General features: G+C 31.1%; 1 protein-coding gene across 5 annotated transcripts in view; it reads left to right on the top strand.

The window, feature by feature from the left end:
* The window catches only part of LOC132928851 (leucine-rich repeat-containing protein 24-like), a 290763-nt gene that overhangs the window by 42182 nt on the left and 221910 nt on the right, over positions 1-26671 (top strand). For 2 of the 5 annotated variants that reach the window (XM_060993767.1, XM_060993765.1), the window contains exon 2: positions 12773-12811. The exons of the other annotated variants lie outside the window; for them this stretch is intronic. The gene's annotated coding sequence lies outside the window, so the exon portion shown is untranslated. The remainder of the gene's footprint in view (positions 1-12772; positions 12812-26671) is intronic. 5 annotated transcript variants of the gene reach the window in all.

Genomic DNA, 26671 nt, shown 5'->3' with positions numbered 1-26671 from the left:
TAATTAATATCATGGGGTATTATTATAATTTGTATTATGATAATATCTAAACGAAAACAAAGCATGCACATTTGAAATATTTTATTTGATTGGATTTCTCCCCACCACAAAAATATGCTGGCTCTGTATATGATATCGCATTACAATAACGGGCTCTCCGCGTCGAAGGTGAGAAAAACTAAAACAAATACGTTTGACATTTGCGTATATCTCGTGTGTGTATAATGCATATATATATATGTATAGTATATATCATGCAAACTCGTTCTAAATATGTTATGTTAATCCGAGAGAACTTTGGATAAGTTAATTTTCTCGACAACAATGCGACGGTGGGTGAAAACTCGACGGCACGATTTGAAGTCATTACCATGCATGCGAATACACGCACATACAAATATACTTTAACGGGACGTCATATGTTTGTATGCGATCGCAGGACGAGGAGGTGCGCGCGAGGGGACTGGATCTACCACGAGATGTGTGCGCGACTAAATTTAACGCACGGCTTCGTGTCGTCGGCGATTTACTTCGCTCACTCGACTGAAGACCGTTTCGACGATATATTATAATAACAACACGATAAATAACCTTAATTTTGGTGCATCAAACACGTAATTCCGACGAAATTCTCGGTCGACCTATTATTATTATTATTATTATAGGTGATGTATATATTATATTCGTGCCTTGTCACCGCCGGTATTCGTCAGATCGTTTTACGTCCCCTTGTACGTTTTAACGTGAGCGTTCTATATCAAAAGGAGCACCGAGTCACTTTTATGTGTTTCTAAATTTTATGTTAAGAACGTCAACAAAATTGTGTTTTACGTTCACGCGATTCCGCGAAAGCGTTACACATGACGTTATATTACACTCAACTTTTTGAGGACATGTACATTTTTATTCGATCAACTTGTAAGGTTGTATACAAAATGCAATTTGTCGACGGGGAGTCCATGCCGAACAAATACGTTTGATATATTTTAATCGATCGCCTATCGATGTTATACATCGTATATAGTAGACATTATATTATAAATCAATACACCATTGTAATAATTTATGATTTTCATTAGTATCTTAACAATATATTTATATAAAAAATAATTTACGAATATCTAAAACGATATCATACCACACTGAAAAATTCGGAAGAAAATATAGAATGAAAGCGGTGACCGACGAGCACGATTCGTGTACCTTAAGTGGTTTGATTATTCGTTTACATAATATTATCTGTTCGTGACAAAAACTTATTTATCGATGAGATTGATCGCATTGTTTGGAGAATTGTGTTATGAATGTGTGACGTACAGCTATACAATAACGACTATCGGACGAGAGAAAAAACGGATAATACCTAAATAGTTTTTGGTGAATCAAAATTCTCACACAGGCAGGGGGTCGTTTAATTTGGTAAAATATATTATGTACCCTGGAAATCTCTGGTCACTACCTGTGATTATAATAGCTGAAAAATATATTATTTTGTTCGCCACCAGTTTTGTTCGTGGTATGAAATATATTATAACTGTCGTCGAGTTAATGCGTAGAAAAAACAACGGCGGGACGGTGCACGGAATTGTCCGTACTATAATATAAGTTATCTTGATAACTAAACTACCTATTATACCCGCGGTATCGGCGGGTACCGCAGTGAACTGCGCTGCAGCGGATGGCTGCTGTTTATTATCGTGTCATACCATCCGATCGATCTGCACGCATAATATATGTTATTCCGTTCTCGTTTTCTAAAAAAGTAAAAGATAACACATTTTTTCTCTGCGTAACGCCCCCCCCCAAATCGTTCGTTTGCTGCTGTATACGTTCGCGTACAACTACAACACATGACGTATAGTACGGAGAATTACAAAATATCGTTTGAATCGACCCGATTTGCAGTTTCCACGCGACGTCTGCAGACATCGGACGGAACAGACGACGGAATAATCTAATAACTATACCTATACGATAAATATATACGTAATTATATATTTATATATATATATATAATAGGTACATATAGTTGGCCGAGCACCCTCGCCGAAACATATCTGCATCGAACACTGATTGATTCGTGCCACACCCCCGCCGAACCTCCCCCACCCAAAAACCTCGTGCTTTTACTCGTCCGCTGTAACACCGCGCAAAGTCGTATTACACGCGTAGGTCGGATCGGTTATCGACGTTTTTCGCGGGCATAATTATATCTCTACCTATACACCTACCTATCTGTGCGCTGCAACGGGGGAGCGCGCGTTCGGGTATAATATTATCTCACCCCACTCGGAATAAGCGCGCGTACCATTATCCCCTCATACACGCACCTGGGAATCGGATTTTGATTATAAGTTTTCGCATAACTAATGCCCGCGCGTAGTTTTCGCATAAAGACTGTACACGACCGCCGTGGCTACCTGCGAGCATCCCAATTACGGCGAAATTGGCTCATTTAAAACTTAAACTGTCCTTAGAGGTATTCGTTATACTGTACTCGTAATGTATTACGCGCGTATAGAGCGTTATATATCGAGCAGTGAATACCGCGAGGCTCTGCTGCTGCTGCTGATGAACTGCAGTGCGCTTAATATTGTAATGTAATTGCGAGAATAACGGGTTGTGTTGCACGCGAATCACATCAGTAAAATAATAATATTCTTTGGCCTATACCAACGGTTTAATAATTGAGGGGTGGAAATCTAAAACGTACTATTGCCAAAATACTGATTTTTCAGGAGAAGTGATTTTCTGTATCTCCTTTTCTATAACTAATGTCAATTAACTGAAACACTATACATGTAAAGTATAATGAGTTGAAGCGATTTTTTAAGTTTAAACCCTATTTTTGTGTTATATAAAAATGTACAATAATCCAAAATGTACCTTTTCTATTAATTTAATAGAAATAGTACGTTTTGGAAAATTTAATGAAAATAGTTCGTTTTGGAAAACCTATTAATATGTACTCCAAAATGTGTTTTTTCCAAAATAAAAATATTATTAATTATTTTATTGTTTTTAAATTTTAACGTATTTTATGATCATTTTAAAATAATATGCTTAATATGTGATACGTAAATACTTAATTCCAATGTCGTATCTCCAATTTTGATAGTTAATAACTCATATGATATTAAATTACAATAAAATAATATTGATCTTAAGTTTCTTAATAATAAGTAGATATTTAAATCAATGACTATAGTTTTGTTATACATATTTAAATGGTTTTTACTTTTTTGCATCTCCTGACAAGTATATAAAATATAGTTAATCATATTGTAATTCAGCTAATTTAATTTATTATTAATTCTTAAATAATAAATAGAATAAAAATAATAAAAATTCTTATTTAATAAGGGTATTCTTCATAAACCCCGCCTTCGTCATATTCAATATTATTATTATTTACATTTTAAAAGATATCATTATAAAATTCATCAGTTACCATTGGTATTTTAAAAAAATTATTTAATTTGAATACATCTTACTTTTTTTCTAGCAGGTTGAAGTTGTTTTGTTTTGGCAGGATATCGACTTGTCCGATTTTCTGAAGATTTTTAAACCTTTTTATGACACCAACTCTAGTAACTTCACCTTCATAAAATAGACAAATCATTTTGAAGACAAGGAAGTTTTTTTAAATTATTTAATAATATATTATTTCTATTAAAAACGACTCAAATGTGTTTAATAATCTAGGATTATATTTTTAATTTAATTTCAAACTTAATGATTGTTATAATAACTTAATATTATAAATTTGAAATTATATTTTAGTACGTTTTGGATTAACTATTTTATTTCCCTATACCTACAACATAGGCAATAGTACGTTTTGACATAACATAAAAAAAGAGTACGTTTTGGTATAGTTAATGATTGGTGCCTATTCTTTTAACATGGGCAATAGTACGTTTTGACGTATAACTGTAAAAAGTACGTTTTGATTATCTAAATATAATTTTTATGCATGGAAAAGGTTCGTTTTGGCTTAAGCAGTCATTTTTAACAGCTGATTTTACCAGGAAATAGTACGTTTTGGTTTATTCTGGCAACACCAATCGATTTGTCGACGTTTTTTTTAAAAAAGAATCGATATCTAACTCGTTTTTGTCAATTTTTGAAATAGTACGTTTTGGATTTCCACCCATCAATTGTTGTCGATTTAAAACGAAAATTTTAATGGTTAACGTGCGCTTAAATTCAGATATCGTTGCGATGAGCCGTTTGAACGGTTTCTTTCGATAAAATCGATTTCGATTTATTTACGATAATATTACGAGCGTGAAATATAACGTATTAGATGTATTGTAGTAGACAGTTTTATATTGTTCATTAATATCTTTAATTAAGAATATAATATAATATGTACGAGTTGCGATTGTTTAAATGCGATGTAAATAGACTGCTTAGGATTTATCTAATAATTGCGACTTTCGTAAAACTGTGTGTTTGTTAGTATTACTTATTGCCATGGCAATATTTAACGCATCAAAGTATTTGAGTCATGAAGATAAGATTTTGAATATTCGTTGTCAGAGCTAATCGATTTTTTCAACTCGAGATACAAATGAATTATAATATGGGTCCGTGTATTATTTTAGTGCTGTGAGTTATGTAAATAATTTTCTGTTAAAATGGTATAATGACATAATGTACATATTTTGTGAGATGAAAAAAAGTCGCATATCCATGAGTTTGAATTTTACTATCAAATATTCCAAATAATGGAATTCCAATACACATACATATTATATTAAAAAGTAATTGATTTATTACCCGCGGTTATTAAGTTTGTAAATATTTTCTTGCGATATAAGTAATATAAATATTTTCTTTGATTTTTTTTCTTTATTTATATATTTACTCGAATATCACTATAAGAAATTTGAAAATAGTATCCCTATATTATTGTTATATTTGTTCAATTTTTTACATTCTATAGAAGTGGTTTCAAGCCATTTACTGTCCGAAAACGGTGGCTTTAAAAAACTGAAATATATACATCTTTGTGCTGCAAAAATAAAATAAAATACTAACACAGTTTGCTATATCGTTGAATTTAATATATATTATTATTCAGTAATTGGATTATTTTAATTAATTTTTTATTTCTCGTAAAAATAAAAACAAAATGTAATCAATAGTCGTTAATAAAAAAATAATAGTTTATTTTTCTTAAGAATTTGGGTAATTATTTATACCAAATTCTGTAAACACATAATTGAAGGTTATGTATATTTGTTTAATTCCTGTGAACTACATTATAAAGAGAAAAAGAAAGAAAAACAACCAGTCCAAAGTAATACATAATAATACATAATAAATATATATATATACAGAGTCTTTGGCTTATGGCGAATAATATTATTTAAACCTTCGTAGAATTGAAGATTTAACGAGTATCCGTCAAAGAAAATCTCCGTGGACATCTTTGCTCGGGGGATTTCATATACCTTAACTCAGTAAAGTTAGATAAACTGACTCAATGGGTCTTCCTGTGGCCATCACATTTTCGTTGTCGGAAAGTTGCAATGAAAATATAAGACATATAAACAATTCATGAATTTAAAGTATTAGTGTATATACGCACTACACAGTATAAAATGGGTTATTTTTTCTAACGTTTAATATTTATGGGAAAGAATATATAACGTCACATTTTTTTTTTTTTTTAGAATTTAGTATCAAGTGTCCCATGAAAATAAATTACCCACAGAAATGTGTGTGTGTGTGTTAATAAAAATACGATTTATTAAAAAAAGAAAAATAAATTACAAAAAATAAATAATTCAAGCAACAATATGTGCGCTCGCTCCAGTCGTGTTTATAAATTGGTCGGAAACACTAAATCCTACTGAAAACCTACCTTAATCAAAAGGTCCATGAACGGTTTAAATTTACATTTAAAAATTTAAATAACACAAGCCCGAAGGTGAGTAAAAAAAAAAAATTTCTAAAACTTCTCAAAGATATGATAGCTTCAATAAGCTTTTGATATGCAAAATCCACCGCCTGAGAGTTTACCCCTAGTTTCCCATTTTAAAAAGAGAAAGTTTTTTGTCTTTCGTACCTCGCGTTGAATAGTTCCTCGCAAATATTATATTTTATATAGGTGCACACTGCACAACTTTCGAAACTAATTCTATCAATTTGATTGTGGTCACGAATATAATATTTACTGAGTGTAGGTACTCATACAAAAACTACGGTGCATCATGAATATAATAATATGTATATGCTATTAATCACAACGTTCTTTTCAATATATTATTATGTTTTTCCTTTCATACTTGAAGCGACGTCAGCTTGTTGTCTTTTCACTGTTGTGGTCATAGATCTTTGTGGTTTCAATAATTAAATAATAATACAATTAATACAGATATAGAAATACGAAATTATGTGGATACGAGAAAAATAAAACCGAACAAGTCACTCTACTATAATATAGTTAAGTGTACCTCGTCATTAATTAGGCCATTGGATGTATTAAATTTGAATTCAATGATGAATATCACAGTGTACATTAATGTTGATTCTGAGCGAAGATATTAATAGACTAGGCACCCATATGATTATTATTTATTAGTTATTACTATAGAAATTTACCAACTCGTACATACATATATGTATATGTTGATATAACATATAACTATGAGTAGTTTACTAGTTTATTTTTCTATTATTAAAATGGTAATAATTTTATTTTAATTGATTTTTATCAAAAACTAGTTTTTTGTACAAAGTCCCATTTTTAATCTACTTTAAATTCTGAACGGAGCCAAGAATGCCTTAGTTTTATAATGATGATGTTGTTTTTTTTTATTTATGTTTTATAGAAGAAAAAAGATTCAAACTTCAACTTTGACTGTGGTTTCTATTAAAAATTTGATCTAGTTTGCACTTTTAGTAGGTTAAAAAATCATAGTCCTTTTGTAAATAAATAAATTAATGAAAAAATTATAAATAATTAAATTAATGAAAAAACTTAATAGCTACTGGTTTTTAAATTTTTACCAAATATGTATTCACTATTCATATTAGTATTTACTAAATGATATTACATACCCATTAGTGCCCAGCGTGGACATATGGAAACGTTTATAGACTAAATGTATAAGAAAAATTTTGTGTATACTATCGTTGTCGAAATAAAAAATTAAAAAATAAATAATAAAAATAAGTTACAAAATAGATAGTATAAGCACCCAGCGTTGCCATGTGGCAACAGCAAATATACTTTAAAAAAAATTCAGGCACTAATAGGTTAAAAATATTTGATCTCTTTTTATGCTATTTATAGCTATTTTAATTTTTTGTTTATAATTATTAAAGCTTGAAAATTAAGATAATAATTAACACAAAATAAAGTCACAAGCTATTCTTATAGTATTATAAGCATATTGAAAACACATAATCTCACGTATAAATACCTACATCACAAAATCTGCAGTTATAATTACCAAATTTTTCAAATTATTTTGTGTTGAAAAATAATTAAATTTAAATACCTAATATTTAAAATTTTAATACAAGGTTTTTTATATATTTTTATTTATAAACGTAAAAACCTCTCAAATACATGTTATATACACCATTTAAAGTTCAAATGTAGACAAAGAAAAATTTAAATGTTCTTTTGTTGCAAATCAAAAATATTAATCTTGGGTTCTGAAAACTTTCACCACTCCTTGTATTAATATTTAAATTTACAATTAAATGTTCAAAATATGTATATTCTTTTTAAGTTATTTTTTCCACGAATCTATTTACACCGATCTATGACGCTGGTATTAACTTATGAATAATTAACAACTAGTAATATTTTCTGAAAAATATTATAATGCATATTGTAATATTTTTATTTTTGGTAAAAAACAAAGTTTAATCTATGGTATTACAAATAGGAAAATGAATCACTAATAGTAAAATAAATATGTATATAATATAATATTCTTAGAAATATAATAGGTTCATAGTCTGTCTTATTATTTATAAAAGAATTGGACATTTTTTAGTTTTGACCTCCTTCCAAGTAACAAATAAATTCTATTTTCTCCTAGAAACTTCTCTCAAAGTTGAAGATTGAATATTTTTCTAATGTAAAAATGCAGTCTTCAGACATAAAAAAAAATAAATAAAAATAAAAACACATCATTGTAAAATCAATACATTCATCGGCTCATCGCTCCGCCTTGAATCCAATAATAGTTATTATATACGATAAATAAAATTCTAGATTAAAATCTAAATACATTGAATATGTAATATTTATTCGATTATGTTTTTATAATAAACCAACAAAAAAACCTCGTTTTTTATAGACGTTTAATATAATATAGTTACCGTATACCTTATATTTTGCTTTCTGCGTTTAATTAATTTTTCCACCGTGATAAATCTATTCGAAACTTAAATATTAATATAAAATATATTTGAATAAATGAGTACTTAACGGAGTCTTTATGATATTTTATTACGGGTTTAGTAATTATATTAACTGTGTAGAGTTTTCCACGGAACAGTGAAGAATTAAACACTTCAGTATATAACTTACGTAAAAAAAGTTTAAATCTTTTTTAAATAAAAATTTTAAAAATTACTTGTGAAAATGTTTGATTCTGCCATGACCTGCTGGTTACGGAGTACCTACACAATATAATATACATAAATAATAAATAGTAAATTTAATTACTGAAACCGTCTATAGTTTTTTTCTTAGTAGATGGCATGTACGATTTTCTTAACAATAATAAACGACTTTAAATATAGTTATTAAATTATTTCAAAGTGTATAAATTAATTTTAACGTTAACTCAAACCGATCGCATTAATAAACTAATAATCGTGTTCTATTAAACGATTCAAACGATGGAAAAATAATTCATAAATTAACACGTCAAAACGTATTTATAGTTTGTAGTTTGTACGTATACCTACGTATACGGTGGTATGAATGTGCGTACAATTGCCGGTCGTATATTGTAGTTATTTTGGGTTATATTTTAAATAATATTTGGGACAGAAAATTTATCGTCCGGTTAAATATATTACACATTAGCGTGTATATAATATTATATAATGTATATTTTCTGTAAAAAAAAAAAAATAATATGAAATGTGTCACTGTACGCAATAAAAATACATGTACATACAGATGCTAGTGTATAATGCTTATAAAATAGTGTTAATGGTAATAGCATTTCGAGTAAACGTAATTCATTTCGTTCATTGTTTTTGGACCAAAACGGGATAGGCACCCGGCATCTAAAGTACACAAATAAAATAGAATCCACGCGAAAAAAAAGTTACACTCTTTTAAAACTGCAAGCGCGTGTGTCAGTAATTATTTACCTCTACCGATCCATTATCATTATTTGTGTTCTATATTATATTTTTCTATTTACCTGGGATATACTCGTAAGTCATTTTATACATGTAGCTGATATTATCTTAGGCTGTATGTTTGAGTTTGAGATTCAGACATAATATTTTGAACGGCAATATTAAACGACGGAAATAGAACGATTGTATCCGGGTTTTGTCATAAAAACAAAAGAAAAAATATTATATTATAAACTTTCATATTTATATTAGTATAATATGTCCATATTATTATTATATTTATTATATGAAACTATAATTTATAGATAGCTGAACCTAGAATGTTGTATTTCTGTATTTGTTTTTTTTTTAGTGGTACGTTACCAAAATAATTCTATTAATAAGATTTATACCTTGCTACCTATCATTTAAGTAATGTACATTATTATTTACTATAAGTATAATGTTTAATAACTCGAAATCTAAACAATTTAGTTGTGATTAAAATGTTTCAACACTTTCAAAATAGATCTTGTGCTTGAAACAAATTACAGAAAAACAATAGAGGTTCTTATTTATAAAAAAAAATAAGTTTTAAACACGTTACGGTATAAAACATTTAGGCAGTTGGGGATATAGTTTTTAAGTATACTAACAAATTTTTAAACTTATAATTTGAGAAAATTCAATATTTAAGGTGCACGTGTGAGTGTTTATAGAGGGTTGAGCATTTTTGGTGAATAACCCTGTATCTAATGTAGTATAATTTAAATTGAAACATTATATAAACAACCGCTGACTTGAAAAACGATCGATTTAGATTTATTTTTATACATTTATATATTACTAACGTGTCGTGACTATTTTATTGGTATATATCTCGAAATTTACGAATATTTTGCGGCGCAATTTCTTCCACGCCGTTCCGCACGAATGACGCGCTCCCCTTTTCGTTTGCGTCTTGGCTCGATCGTCGACTCTTCGTGGACTACAAAGTAAAAACACGTTTAAGGTTAGGCCAGAGTACTCACTTAAAAACGTATCACAATAATAGTTATCGTGGTGCCAAACACACGTCTACTGTACGCAACATTGTATTATAATTTATATATATTATTATAGTATACGACCAATACACGTAGTTGTATATGTACGCGACCGTCGTCGGTTGCGACGGATACAATGCCCAGGCAGTATAGATAGTGAAAAGAAGAAAAAAAACAATAATAAATAAAAACAAGAGTCCCGGGCACATCCCTCGTAACAATGCGAATAAACGTGAAAGCAAACAAATGGGACCTGGCAGAAAAAAAATATATATATAAATAAAAATAAAAATAAATACACACACACACACACACACACACACACACACACACACACACACACACACACACACACACACACACACACACACACAAACACACACGCGCGCGCAAACTTTCGGGTCACATCTCGTTCGCCCTCTATATATTTTTTCTTTTTTCCCTTCCGCTCAGCCCCAGTCGCCCGTCGTCCCCGTCACCGATAAAATGTGTACGTTTACACAAAACCAGTGGACCCGGCGTATACGAATTTATGTGTGCGTGCGCGCGCGTATGTATGCGGCGGCCTGCGAATGTATGTACGCCGTGCAAGAGCCGTCCGGGGGTGGATATCGATTCCGGCCGCGGTGAGGGCGGCGGTGGTTTCTGGCCGTGTTCCAGCGAAAACGGTGAAGCCCGTCTCTCGGACAAAACGTTTCTCATGCCAAAGGAGCTGCTCTATAACTAAGTACTTAAAAGATAACGGATGGACAAAAAAAAAAAAATTAGATAAATGAATGACAATACTAATAACGATATCGACGACGATATAATCTTAACTTCGTGCGCTCGTCGGACAAACTGGTTGAAAGTGTGATCGAACGGTACACCAGCAGACTACGTATATATGTGCCTTTTTAGTTTTCGGTATATACCTACTGCGTATCTCACGTCAACACGTGCCGTGCATTTAAGTCAAAAACGCTTGAAGCGATAGAAAAATAAAACGATTTTTCCTCGTTCGGCAGTAGTTTAGTACTCGTTGGGCCGAGAGCCGTAGTGTATCGACAAATCAGAGTACACTGGTCGTGTTTTTGAAGAGAACTCGGAAGAGACGTCTCTCTTTGTATATGCGTTAATCTCCGATACTTAATTTAATTGTTTTCTTTTACATTATTAGATTCACATTCCATTCTTGTCGGGATGAAAGTCATTCAAATTTATGGAATCGTGCATGTTCTACCGCACTGCAGATTTAAAATCCTATATAATATGCGCATGTACTCACACAATATGCACATACGTTATAACGACGACGGAGCACAAGCCGTATTGTTGTTGTACGTATACTGCACGGTGCGGTGTGTGTTATAATAATAACATAGGCGAGTAAGTAGGGGTGTGTGTGCGCATTTAAAAAAAAAAATGTTCCTATATCGTAGTCGTGTCCCTGACCGAGAACGTCGTTAATATTAAACCTCAGCCACCTGGTCGTATTCCTATCGCTCGCACTTTAGAAGCTGCAGGACATTTATTATTATTATTATTGTATATATGTATACGTACAATATGTGTTTACCTAACGGTAAATACGTGTAAGGGGTAAAAATCGATTAACCTATAAATTACGCGTTGCATACATATATATAATATTTTGCGTTGTCGCTTGTGGTCGGGTACGCTGTTCGTGATTACTGCAGATTAAAAATACGGTTTTTTTTTTCATTTTTTAATATTATCATCATTATTTAAACAGATATCACGTTTTCTTGATGTACCTAAATGATGCCTTTGTTAGTTCGCAAAATTTTGTACGAACGCCGCCGCCGACAAGAAAAAAAGTCATTAAAAAACAAACAGTATATAATTCAGCCAGTGTAAATTTGATTGTAACAAAAGAACGGAATACTCTTTTGTTGATTTTAGCTCGTAATATTGTCATCGAACTTTTTTCATACATATAGACATAGTAGTATTAAGGACTTACATTTTTCCATTTGATAAAACACTGTTGTTTTTTTTACTTCGACATTGTTTACGTTTATCAAAAACTGTTTACTATATACATTATATTATGATGTACAAAAATAACAAACAATTATAAAATATGATCTGACCGGACAATAGCCCACTATTGAAGGAATTTAATATATAAATATATATACGTGTTCTAATACTTAGTTAAAATGAGATATTTATATATATAATATACTATATTATATAAACTCTTGATAACAATATTTGATTTGTTTTGATAATTTTATAATATATTTTTGTTCATTTTTTTTCTCCAAAAAAATATAGATAATTTAACGTTTTATTTTAATAATATACTCGTATATTTACATTAAATTTCTTTTAGATGTATAATGTTTTTTTTTTGTTTTTTTCCATCTAATACGCGAATATATTTATAGGTTTTCCGACGCACGAGCAGACTAAATAAAGCTAATCATGTGAGTAGCATTTATTTACTAAATTTAGTCAATAAACCTTTAGCGATTGTTCTTGTGTTTTTTAATTATCAAAGGCAAAAGGCAAGTCACACCAAAAACTGCAAATATTTGAATTTGAATATTAGTCATATTTTTGTGTGAGACATTCTACAACGACCTATATAGTTTAAAAAACGAAGCTACAAACCCTCCTCGAATCTAAGGAAATCTGCTTTTATTGTAAATGGTCAAGTCGTTTACGGTTTTTATAAAAGACAAACAAACATTTATTTATATGTAAGATTGTATAATGCATACAAATAATAACAATAATAAAAAAAACGAATAGAAATAAATAATAGATATACAATATATATATAATATAGAGCTATGTAAATTCAACACGTTTGAATGATTTTGAAAAATGTATAATATTTATTAACTTTAATTTGATAATTAAATGATAAAACTATATAACACGTCCGCTAGCCAAAATCGAAATACAATTTGATATTTGCTTAGATAAAATCACTTGATATTATGTCAATCACGTGTGACGTAGTCATTCTGTGCGTTTGTTTCATCTATTTCGGGAATCAATCATTAACAGTACCCAGTACCCTATATAGTGATAAATTAAGTCGCGTGTAAAGTGTATTCTGTATACAACATTACGTATACTGCTGCAGTGGTACCATGTCGTTGATTTATGTAATCTAGTGACTAGTGATTTACATTTAATTCAGCTAAAAGTCGGTCATAACATTTAAAACACGTTTACCAATTATTATAATATAGAAACCACCGTCGCAGAGTTTCGCTGACGTAAGTTCACAATTCACTCAATTAGAATATTAACTTTGGAGGGTTAAACCCGGCGGGATCTGTGCTACGGTCAATATTAATATAATAATCGTTGTTGTACGGAGTGCGTGCCAGAATTGTATTATAAAACAAATCTCATCAATGCAATGAATTTGAATAAACTAGCAAAAAAAAAAAAAAAAATAGTAATAATATAATATAATATACATAATAATATAACTTACAGTAACCTATTATAAGCATAATATTATTTGTATACTAAGTAGTATAAATTTATAATAACGTAACCTTTATAAGTACTATTATTAATCACTAGGTATACAAATATTCTTTTAACGATACATGTATTAATATTTTATTATTATTTACGATCGGATTATGTGATTTAAACAGGAAAGTTCAAATTTTCCGCATCGTCATAAATGTAGTATATCTGTTACTATGGGATTATGTGTATGAATGATTGCAAAATCCAGTCTTATCCCGTTCTTCTCGGACGTACATTGGGTACATCAGTGACCATCACCGAGGTATTAATTTTCGATTCCGGTTGCACGTTTTCTCGGTCTTCGGCGATACGCAAATACCGATTGGCGTACGTTTCGCCATCGCACGACAATTTTGAATAAAATCGTGTGCGGACCGTTTCTCAAATTGTTCGCGAGTCCCGTCAATCATGTCGTTCAATCCCGCTGTACGGTGATCGACATGAAATGCATTGTACTCCCGTATAATATATATTATTGTTATGCACACACGTTATATTATCAAATATATTATTAAAGTGCATTTGGGTGTCGTGTTACGGACTCGGCGCAGCAGCGCACGCTATATAAATGACGTTTTTATTATTATTATTTCCCGTTTGCGGTTAATATATATATATATTATTATTTATCCGGTCCATTCCATTAGATGTGCAAACTTTTCGTACAGCCAATACCGCCGGCGTGGACCTCGCTGTCTACAAATAACAACAGGCGGACAATAGAGACAATAAAATGCGTATCGCCTTTCAACTCATATATATTATTATAAAACCGAAGAATTATAGTCGTCGTGTTAATATTATCTCATGTTATGTTTAAATTTTGCGCGAAAACCATCACAATACGTATTACAGAAAACAGAAATCTAAATGTAATTGTATGTACGTCGATAATATATTATATTATAATATTATGTAAATCATAATTTTTTTTTCATATACATAAGTAGTAATGTACTTATATATTACCACGTTGAGCTATATTTGATCGGGGCTTCCATTCATAATGCAAATTTAGTGATAAATTTACATTTATCTGTTTCAAATTTTTTACGTCATTCCCGCTGCGTACATAACGCATTTGTATGATACATAATGGATAATTATCGTTTCCAAGACGATTAAAACAATCATATTTATACTTATACTGTTATCATAACATAATGATATTATCTAATAATTGTTGTACGAGTATCAGTTTTTTTTCTTATTCGACCTTACATTATAAGCTTTAATTACAGTGGCTATTATGTGTAATTACCATATACATTATATTTTTGTTTTATCGTATAGGTATATAATTTTTAACCATGGTCGTTTTTATATCTAGATTAATTTATATAAATTACTTAAAAAAATATATATTGCGTTTGTTGTTTCTATTTGCGGTCTCGGGTGATTTCGTGTAGTTGGTTGGATACATTATTTTGTTTTCTTTGAATTCATATTGACGAAATTCATTAATGTGCCTAATGTTAATAGATGTGTTTCTCAATTTGATCATGCTGTAGGAGATTATTAGTAAGCATGAAGTAGCTATGTGCTAAATTTATCAACGAGTTTTATTTTAAATGAAATAAGATAAAACGATTTGCCGTTTTGTGAAATTGAAACCATTTTCTCTCAACACAGTTAACTGAAAAAAAAATACTAAATGGACTTTTTTCTTAAAATTGACACCAAATATTTATAATTCAATTTTTTTCACATTTGGCAATCCACTTTGTGACATAAGCTACTATAAAAGTTTAAATTATATCTTTTTAAATATTATGATTGTTATGACTCCTTACATATATATTTGTTCATTTTTCATACTATCACACAACTGTTAGCTGACAGTTTTTTTTTTTAGTTTCATTATTACAATTAATGTAAGTATTTTAAAATTATTATTTTTTGATTTATTATATTTCAAGATATTATTTAAGTGTATACTACTGTTTATACTACAATGAATTATTTTCAAGTTTTCCTTTATCTGACAGAAAATAACATATTTATGTATGTCTTTGTCAAAATTAGCTAGAGTAAAAAGCATAATATATACATATGTATATTTTAATATTCATTTTTTTTTTAAATAAATTGATCATACCTACTTATTACAACTATAGCAAGACTAAAAATTATAACTCATAGTTAGAATAAAAATAATTAGAAAATATTACGGTTGTTAAGCTCGTTTAAATTAAACTCGTGATTTAAATTGGGACATTTATATATAAAATTACTAATTTTATAACTTGTACAACATAATTTTGATTCTATAAATAAATGAAAATAAATAAATTAGCTTAGTTAGATAATAATAATAGAAATAATCTATCTATAAAGAGTTCAGTTCAAAGATGTTTTAATAATTTAAAATAATTTATTTGAAAGCTGAACAGAAGTAGAACATTTATGAAAATGTGTTTAAAATTACTTAGACACTTATATCAAAAACAAGTTTTCTTCAGAATATGTCATAGTTATAATTAGTGATTATAGAATCTTGGGTAATAACCCGTTGTATAGAATAGATTTTAAAAATAAAATTGAATTAAGTTATTGTTAGAAAAGTTTATCTACACTTCACGACGAAAATAAATCTAATTATAAAGCTAAATCGAGGTATAAAAATTAAAACTTGTTAGAGTCGTAGAAAAGAAGTATAAGATTGTTTTTATGCAAAATCAGATAATAATAATTCGGTTATAGTTTTAAAAAAACCGGATAAATTAAAAAGAATAAAAATGCTGATAAACATATAATACAAGTATATGTATAATAGGATCTTAAAAGTAGGTACTTAAAAACTATTAGCAATTATGAAATAAAAAATAAATAAAAGTGTTTGAAAATCAAAAATCGATTATCAAAACAATAAGGGGACTAAAGATTCATAAGCCATTAGCTAATGGATCAGTATAAAACTAGTAGTATCAAATAATGGCAAATGAATAATAAAATAAAGGTGCCTTATTTAGAAAAACAATTAAAATTTGTTCAATATTCAATCAAATTGAATTTCTAGGGCAAAAAATAATTACATTATGTTATTTTATTAGCAAACACATGACTAGGTGGAAATAACGTTTTTAGTAAATAGATGCGAAATATAATTCAATCTGCACGTGTGTAATATATAATTAAATAATATATTCACCATTATATCATAAACATTTAAGCTTTTTATTAAATGCTTTTTTTTAATATTTTATACAATATTTATCCTGATGAGAATTTACGTAAAATTGTGTATAGTCAATGAACGTAGATTTGTTATTTTATTCGCCAGTAAGACGGAGAAATTACACACAAATGTATCGTCTTCTAAGAACATCATTGGTCCAAAGAGCTATTGGATTTATTTTTCCTAATTTATAACTTAAGTTAGTTTTAAATGGGTCAGAAAAGTATTTGCACACATAACACAACATACGCACACAAAAAGTATTTTCTTGTAAAATAATGGCACCAATGTATGTACAAACAATTATTTACAATATCATTGTATAAAATTCCATTAAGTTATATCGATTTCAATAAATAATTGTTATTCTGATAATGTAAGTACTTTTTGTACGTTCGCATTTAACCGGATAAAAATGGAAAAAAATCACGCGGTGAGAAGGTACATTTTAAACGATCGATTTTAACCAGAGTGGGGTCAAATGTCATGATTAGATACTATATTATTATGTAATTAACTATATGACACACGTCTGAAAATATTTTGTGTATTCCGTTATTTTTGATTTTTCTGATAGGGCACACGCTCACGCGATTTATTTTGTACACCGCAATTCCATGGATACATGTGCAATTAAATTGCGGAGTCGTCTGTATATCGTTCGGTTTATGTAGATACACCTATATATGTGCACTTATATCTGTTTTATATTCAAGTAGGTACTATTATTTCTGATATTGGCTGTTTGCCGCTCGATTTATTTTTATATAATATTATTATATTATTGGACGCGAGCCATTTGTTATACGGCCGTTTATAATATAAAGTTGTATTATTGTTTTTTTCGAATAGCCACATCTATTTGTTTTGAAATTATTTTATATATAATTTTTTAAACGATATTTTTTGGACTTTGGCCGTGTCACATAAATAATTGTATTATATGTTGGTCTCATACCTATTAGCAATATTATTTTGTTTTATATTGAGCGAAGAGGCCATTAGTTATATTATATCCGTAATAAAGCACATAAAATATATGTATACTTAATATGCTGACCCTTACGATTATTTTAAAATATAATTTTTTATTGAACCATGCGTTAGAATAATATCCTAATAACCAAATAATTAAATTAATTACAGTTTATTATGTATTTAGGTCAAAACTACTGTCTACGGTTGACAAAAAAACCGAATATTATAAATGTTGGTCATCTTCGGACCGTATATTATTTTGTTTAAGTTTTTATGTCGTGTAATAAGTACTCAACTGTGTGCATTCAATTATGTAAATCCGTAACGCAGTATAACAATTATTTAAATTTGAATTTGTTGGTTTTTGATTGCGTGTTGATGCGAAAATTGTATTTTATTTCTTTCATGCAAAACTCTAGAAATATTTGTTTTAAAACTATACAATTTACCAAAACAATAAAGAAAACCGATAAATTTTCCTATTTGTTATTTTCTGGATGTGCAATAATATTTGAATAGTGAACAAAAATGTTTAGCATATATTTTTGATTTAACAAAAACCATAACCAAGCATATATTGTGTTCGTTGAAATATGAACTTTAAAAATATGTCTTACAATATTGTAATAAGTTACACTTTGTTGCGTCAAACAGTTGATACGATATTTTGAATTCCGATTTTAAGCGATAAATGTGTTACATTATGACAACGTTTACATATTTTATTACAATTAAAATGCACATAAAACACTGCAATCTCTTATGTATATTTTTAGAATTTTTGTGACAGTTATTTTGATCTGATATCGATTCTTGAGAAAATATGATTCTTGGCACGACATTTATTTTCTTTATTTCATTTCTAATTTTGTATGTCAGATGGGCCTTTCGAAAAAAATATAAACGATAAAGTAATATTAAAAATGCCAACAGTTTTGGACATATAATATGAATAAACAAAATACTTGAGCGATGGAAATAGCGTAATAGCGTAATGAATGCATTGTTTTATGTAGAGAGGAGAAGATATAAGAATTTACATTTATTATGTTACGCACCTACCTCAAAAGAATAGTTCGCTTCGCTCGTGATGGAAATTATTATTTGTTCCCTCATTAAGTTTACTTAAACATCTTCATTTATATATATATATAATGGTGCGATTCAAAGTTTTTTTTTTATATACCTAATACCATTATACCAAACTTACAACGCATATAACAATATTACCGAGGAAAAATATTTGTTGTTAATATATTATATTATAATGCAAACTCTTAATTTTCTTACGGCATCTGTATATTTTTTGTTATTTCTCTGTCTCCTTATAATTATGTCATACCATTATTGATAGTTTCATTATTACATTGGTCCGTATAACGATGATGTTAATATTATTATAATAATATAATTATTGTATCCCTCTGAACTAACCATGCGTGTAAATCGTATCGAAAATCATGTAATACAGGTAAAGCTCAATTATTGGATTATCCGATTTAGTGGTCCGCGGGCGCCGGATCTCCTAACCACATATTATTGCACACATATCTATATATTAATAGTTATACATCAAGTGTAGAGCCAATTAAGTAATAGATGTACTTATACGATATACTTAAAAATGTAATAGTCGCTAAAATATTTTAACCGAAAAATAATATTATGTACTTATCGTTAATGAACGTGAAGTCAAAAGAATACATATTGTTTGTCGACCATCGTACTTCCAACATTAAATATGATTATTTCACGTCCAAAAAAAATGATATAATAACAATATATATATTACTATAATTCCGCTAATACTCGCGAAAATCGTGCGTTAGCTCGTTGTATAATATCAAAATATTGATTTAATATAATAATAGCGGTAACCTGTTTAGTCGATAATTGAATTCGTCCAATTGTTTTGTATTCACTCGTTGAGGCTGTTTACAGACAATATATTATTTTTTAGTATTATCGTACTATGATGACGAACGCAAGTCATTAATGTTTCTGACATCACGGTGTCGCTTGGGTTTTTATCGAACGTTATCGTAGTCGTACGCATATAGCGTGAAAACCACAAACGATTCGACACAAAGCAATTTAACGCATTTGTATATGGTTTAGTTTGCGCAGTTATCTGCAGAAATGAAACCACGACCATTAAAGACATACCTTATATACGGCATTAAGATTTACTATTCTCGGAGGCTATACAGGACACTTGGTACGTGTCATAAATAATCCAAATGAATTTTACTTTGCATCAAGTGACATTCGTATCGTGATCTTTTATCAATAGACAATGATTGATTTTGAATCGCTCCTCAGTCAACTCTGTCGATACACTTCGATCTATAGCTGGCACATTTCATTATAAACCAGGGTTAAGTGGTATACATATATCTGACAGATTTCTCACTCACCTTCCACTAAGTAAACAACGCGTCTACAAAAAATTAATTAAATCTACTGGATTAACTATTTTTCCCTCTACTTGACCACGATGGAAATATTATAAATTTTCCCGCTCGGTTTCGACATACAATTATTGTGTACATCATAATAACATCCCTCGTGAGATTATGAATTAAACACACGCATTGTGTCTATAAATGTATAAAAATATGGTACTGTTAAAATAAAAACAAAAATCATAATATACATGCAAAATATTATAACTTATGATAATATTAATGTTTTAGATATGTATGAAGGACGTTATTTAGATTCGATCACAAAAATAGTTATTGACGACAGTCTTGTCTTATAATTGAGTGAATGTATTTTAAATCATTTTGTAATATACAGTAAATTCCCGTTACAACGAATACAAATACAACGAAATTTCCATTATAATGAAAAAAAATTCGGTCCCTGGAGTTCGTTGTAACGGGATTTTACTGTATTTTAGAGTACTTTTTAAATACTTTTAAAATGAATCGCTTTCGAAATATTTTAAATACTGTCTTCGATGTATTTGTATTTGAAAATCAAATAATTTAATGAAAATAATTTTTAAAAACTAATACAAATTAAATATCACATTTCAAATATTTTAGTTATTATTTAAACTTTTGTTTATTTTATAGTACAGCAAAAACCGTTTATTGTTTAATTCATACTTATAAGTAATTTAAAATTAAAATATGAAAATAATATATTAATTTTTACTTATTTATTAGAATAAACATTTGAAAATAAAATATACAAGCATAAAATATTAACTTAATCATAATATTATAGCAATTAAAAAAAATATTTTAAATTAAGTTAGAAGTAAAAGTTTTTAATAATACTTATACATGTGACATAATAACTTTAAATAAATAATTACTAACTACAGAATTAACTTTCCCACTAACTTTTACAATTATAAAAAGAATTTTAATATTTTCTGATTGGATGTATTTGTATCTACACTGGAGTACAATATTGAAAGTATTTTTTACAATTTTTTTTATAGCTGGTTGCTCAAGTCGTCTTTTTATCGTGTGCGGATCATTTCACGTACAGCAATAAGAATGTAGTACTAGAATAAGTCTGTATACTGCGAAATGTATGACAATATAATATAATTGTTATACCGATAAGACTCATTCGAAGATATCGTTTAATTCGAACTCCGCGGGACGCATTCAGGCGAGAAAAACGCTGTCACGTGTCTATATATTTTACGCTCTCTTGTACGTGTAGTTAATTTACCGAGTTACAGGATAGTACATTTTGTGGTTGAGATACGGAATTTTTCTCATCCGAAAACAGCTTAACGTGTAACCATGAGTCTAGCCGGTGGAGTTTTAACCTAACCTAACCTAACCTAACCTAATCCAACCGACTACAGTTTGCACACTATGCACAGTATAGCGAGTGCGTCGAGTAGTCATTTTCCGGGTCACCGGATACGGTGCTCGCGACTCGCGAGTGGCGTTTCCTCGTATAATACCTAATACTATATAATGCACTTGATGTAGTATTTTAACGAGAACAATTCTCACAGCGAGACACTGGAAAAGCCTAATCATACTCAGTATTATTATAATATTATTGTTTTGTCGATATATTTAAAAATATGCATACACGTATTTTATCATGTTTGTATTACGGTATTTACCTCGAAACAGACACTTATGGCGGCCATCGTGGAATAAAGCGTTCTATATGGTCATCGCACTGCAGTGTTTCGACGCATTCCGATCGTCTAACTATATTATAGTACCAATATATATATATTGTATATAATATTGTAAAGGTGTAGGGTATACTATCATTGTTGTACGCCGAATTTTGGCGCCAGCGATGGTTAATGTAAATTGACGTGCCACGGACCAGCGCGTTTATAATTATTTAAAACAACGGCGGCGGTGCAATAGGGCTTAACGACGGTGGACGTACGTCCCGCGGTGGGGACGGCGCGGGTGCTCAAAGAGACGTGATTTCGAGCGGCTACCGAAAGGGATTAACCGACTCCGTACATAATTTTAGCCGGGAATTAATTGCTAAGGGCTTAAAACCTCTGGCGAATTATTTATGCAGACGTCCGATACCCACAAATAGCCGTCGCGACGCGGAGTGGCACTTCGTGGTGAGTGTGTGTGTGGGGGGGAAAGGGGGGATATCGATTTTTCACGCCCCAGATTTATTATTTGCGCGACCGACGGACGGACTGCAGTCGGCGGTGCCCGTGAACATTATTATATCGTAGAAACATTGCAGTAGGTATTGCTTATTTGCGCCGCGTATATTGAGACCAGTGGCACCGACTCCTATGTTTAGGTGACTGACCACATTTTTAAAAGGAGGCCGACGATCAGAGAGGGGCTGGGCGTCTTTGTTATATTTTAATCAACATAATAAACTATACTTGGTTACTTGATGAAAATAAGAAATGTATATTAATACTTATTTATTTAGGTACCTAGTAGGTAGTTTAGAGATTTCTCTATCTCAGTTGAATGCTAATAGCTACAGAAATGAAATATTAATAAATAGCCATTATGTACGTTGAACAAATGAGTATATGACGGTGCACTGCGTGTTCGTCATCATCGATGTTTAAATAGGTATACAACAAATACGGAAGAATAATATGCATGCCATGAAATATGGTAATGTGTAATTTAAAATACTGTGTTAAGCAAACATTTTGGGAGATTCCGGATAAGGAGTTAACCAGTGCTCGACTTGTGGGGGGGGGGAGTACGCAGGGGGACGGAGTAGGCTTGTGGCCTTTGGGGTGATTTGGGGCCGTTGTATTTTAATTTGGCCTGAGTACATTTTTATAAGTTCGACGCCACTGATTGAGACGGTTGCTACACGGCGACCGTCTTGGCGACAGCGTTTGTTATTATTCCGTCGTGGGTGTGTGGTGTGTCGGATATATAGTACAAGCGATTTGCCTCGGAATGGGCCGCAACACTGCAGGGCCCAGGTACGTATTTAAACTGCAATAACAGAATAATAACGCCGACGAGGTGTCGGCGATGGCGGAGGCAGAGTTCGCGGGTGGTCGCTCCGCGGACGGAAATTCGTCACGAGGCGCGTTTGTATAATTGAATTTCGGCTAGTCCGCGAGCGGAGAGGAAGCGGCGCGTCTAACCCGTAATACCGTTTGAAATCCTGGCGGGACATCGGGACTTCGATTTCCAATGGAAATCATCTTCGACCGCACGTTTATCTGTACACACACACACACACAAGTGTACACTGCACGCGTCGACGATGTACGCGCACACACAGACTCGCGCGTACAAGTAATGCACGTTCGAAATCGGCAGGGGAGTGTGACCGACAGCGTTTCCGCGAAACTGATTGCGTACAGTATATACTAATACATACTTACTTATACCGTATCCATACATAATTCCCGACCTACCGTCGCCGCGGAGTAGGGTTAAACGCGATTCACGTCGTTTTGGGGGTACCTATTATACAGAGGAAGACGGCCAGTTAGCCTATATGTGCGTTATACATATAAATAGGTATATTATGTTACCGTTTTCGAGTGTGCCGCCGACCGTCCGTCGCTGTCTGTGGAATTTTTTCAAAAACCATCGTCGTTTGGTCTACTTTGTTTTATAGGTGTACACGATATTCGCATCCGGGCGTCCGATTATGGTAAATAATTATCAAGGCGGGTGATGGGTACACGAAAACCTAAAGGTATCGGATCTACTCCACTCCATCGTGTGTAGACATGGCTTTTATCTTTAACAATATTGTACACGAGTCCGCAGCGTAGCCCAAGACATCAAGGTATTTTGACTCTTTCCTCGCCCTCCCCTCATTTCTACTAACTGGTCCTTAGATATAAGTCGTCCTGAATCCTCGCCTAGTCGCGTGTCGGTCGAATGCAAGGCCATTTCATACTATATACTCGTATGCATAGTTTATTTAGTAAAGATGATAATAGAATATATTATTATAATTTACCGTCAGCGGGCGAATGCCGCGGGAAACTTTAAAAACAACCTCCGCGATAGCACTTCTCCGAGGACATATAATTGTGTACAGTTTCTGTAAGCCGAAGTCGTATACAAAACGCCCAGTCGCGTACGTCGCGCGCATTTATTCCTGCGCGGTGTAAGCACTTGTTTCTGAAAATCTATGGCCGCAGCGTGTGCGCGTATGTAGATACATATAATAATGACATTTTGAACCTTTTGAGAGAAAACCTGTGAGTCGTCGGTCTCCGCGGAGGTCGTATTAACGGTTCCACGCCCACACCACCACCACCCGCCGTCGCTACGCCGCCGGAGCCGCGAGCCGATTCCGACACAAAACTTTCTACAAACACTTTACAACTACAACTGCTGTCGCGCAAAGTGTGCGTCTTACGATATTACGTGTACTGTGTATATTAATACACGCACGATGTGTACCGAATATTATGGTGTATTGTCGTCGGAGAATCGTTGTTACTATAGTGTCACAGTCGTGTTCGACGGGCTCGGCAACAATAATTCGCCTCCAAGCGAATCTCGTTCACCCGCGAATCGATTATTTCCAACGCCATTATATTCAGTGCTCTCTCGTTATAATCACATAGTGGTTTATATTTTTTTAGGGTAGTTTTTTTCTTTTTTTTTTTCGGCACGAGTGCTGTTCAATCGTTATAATAAGGACACGCGGGTTTTACTTTTTAACGAAATATATGGTGGCGTATAGTGATTTTTATTTAGACGAATGCACTCCAAAATATTTCTAATACACATAATTTGGTCGATCTTATTAATATAATATAAAACTATGGTGGTTTGGGGAAATTCGTGTGGATTAATACGTTCTCTCAGCTAAATTTATTGATCAGTTTTATATCTCATACCTTTTTATTTAATATAAACTATTGTTATTTATTTTCCGGTTTGATATTATTTTTCCTGCGGTTTTAATGTGTATTATTTAGTATAACTAATAATAATTTATTTACATAATATATTGACTTTTTTCGTTGATATGATTGATTTTTAGTAAGGTTTCTGTTCGAATTTTTTTCAAAACATTAATAACTTGATAAATATTAGGCTATGGATGATAAATGGTTTATGGTTTAATGATATAATATATGATATATTGGTTTTGAGCACTTTAAAATGACTGTCACCTATCGGCCTAAACTATATAATAATGTAAAATACATAATATTATAAATGTTGTCGTATTGGCGTATTACTTCCCTCATAACTTACAGTACGGTTACATAGTTATATACTCACAAGTTAACACTTGCAGACTTGATACATGCCTTTTTCTTCTAACAATATTATTCAATAATTTATAAATTTACTCAAATGATAGGTTAGTCTTTGGTTCAAATTATTTGTGCTGTACTCAGGTAAATTTTGAGTCAATCGTTCAAATGAATGACACACCTTATAGTTTAGCCTCAGTGGTGACTTTTAGGTAGATCACAATCCCACGATGCTTGGAAAGTGGTTTGCACGAGATATCTATACAATGCATATTATGCATATTATATTTTCTTCCTTCTTTCCTTCGCGAATCGTAGAAAAAGCCACTTAGTGCCTGTTTAATAGAACTCTCTCGATTACGTTCCATTTTATTTTTAAATCGTTTAGAGTCAAGACGGTTTTTCTCGCGTAAACTATTTATATGACTGAATACTGCACGTTTAATAAATCCATTACGGTATGGAATTGAAAATCGTAAACTCTAGTTATATATATATAATATTATAATGTATACACTCTCTGAAGTTATCGTAAAATTCACATTAAATTTCCATTAATTGTCGTTTCAATACTTCCGGTTAAGTCAACAACAGACTTCAACTTCTACGGCTTGGATCAAATATTATATACACATAGCTGTTAAGTGATTAAATCTTTAATTTTTGTAATCAACCAATTTTCAAAGATGATGCTATTACCGTTACTATAATATTTACATTGTGAACCGACTATGACTTTTCGTCGTTGCGTTGAATTTAAATATTTATGCTATGCAAATAATCGCATTAGTGTATTACGCATTTACGTGTGCATACAATTCAACACAATCACAGATTTATAATAATCCATACCATTCATTTGAACAAATTTATATTGCGCATTCACCTCGATTGCAAGTACCGTGTTTACACTGTATAATGTACCTACATTGTTGGTTAATTCATTATTAA

Source organism: Rhopalosiphum padi, chromosome 4, assembly GCF_020882245.1.
Source record: "Rhopalosiphum padi isolate XX-2018 chromosome 4, ASM2088224v1, whole genome shotgun sequence".
Taxonomy (NCBI): domain Eukaryota; kingdom Metazoa; phylum Arthropoda; class Insecta; order Hemiptera; family Aphididae; genus Rhopalosiphum; species Rhopalosiphum padi.
The sequence above is the reverse complement of the archived record's forward strand: the minus strand, read 5'-3'. Positions and strand labels throughout refer to the sequence as shown.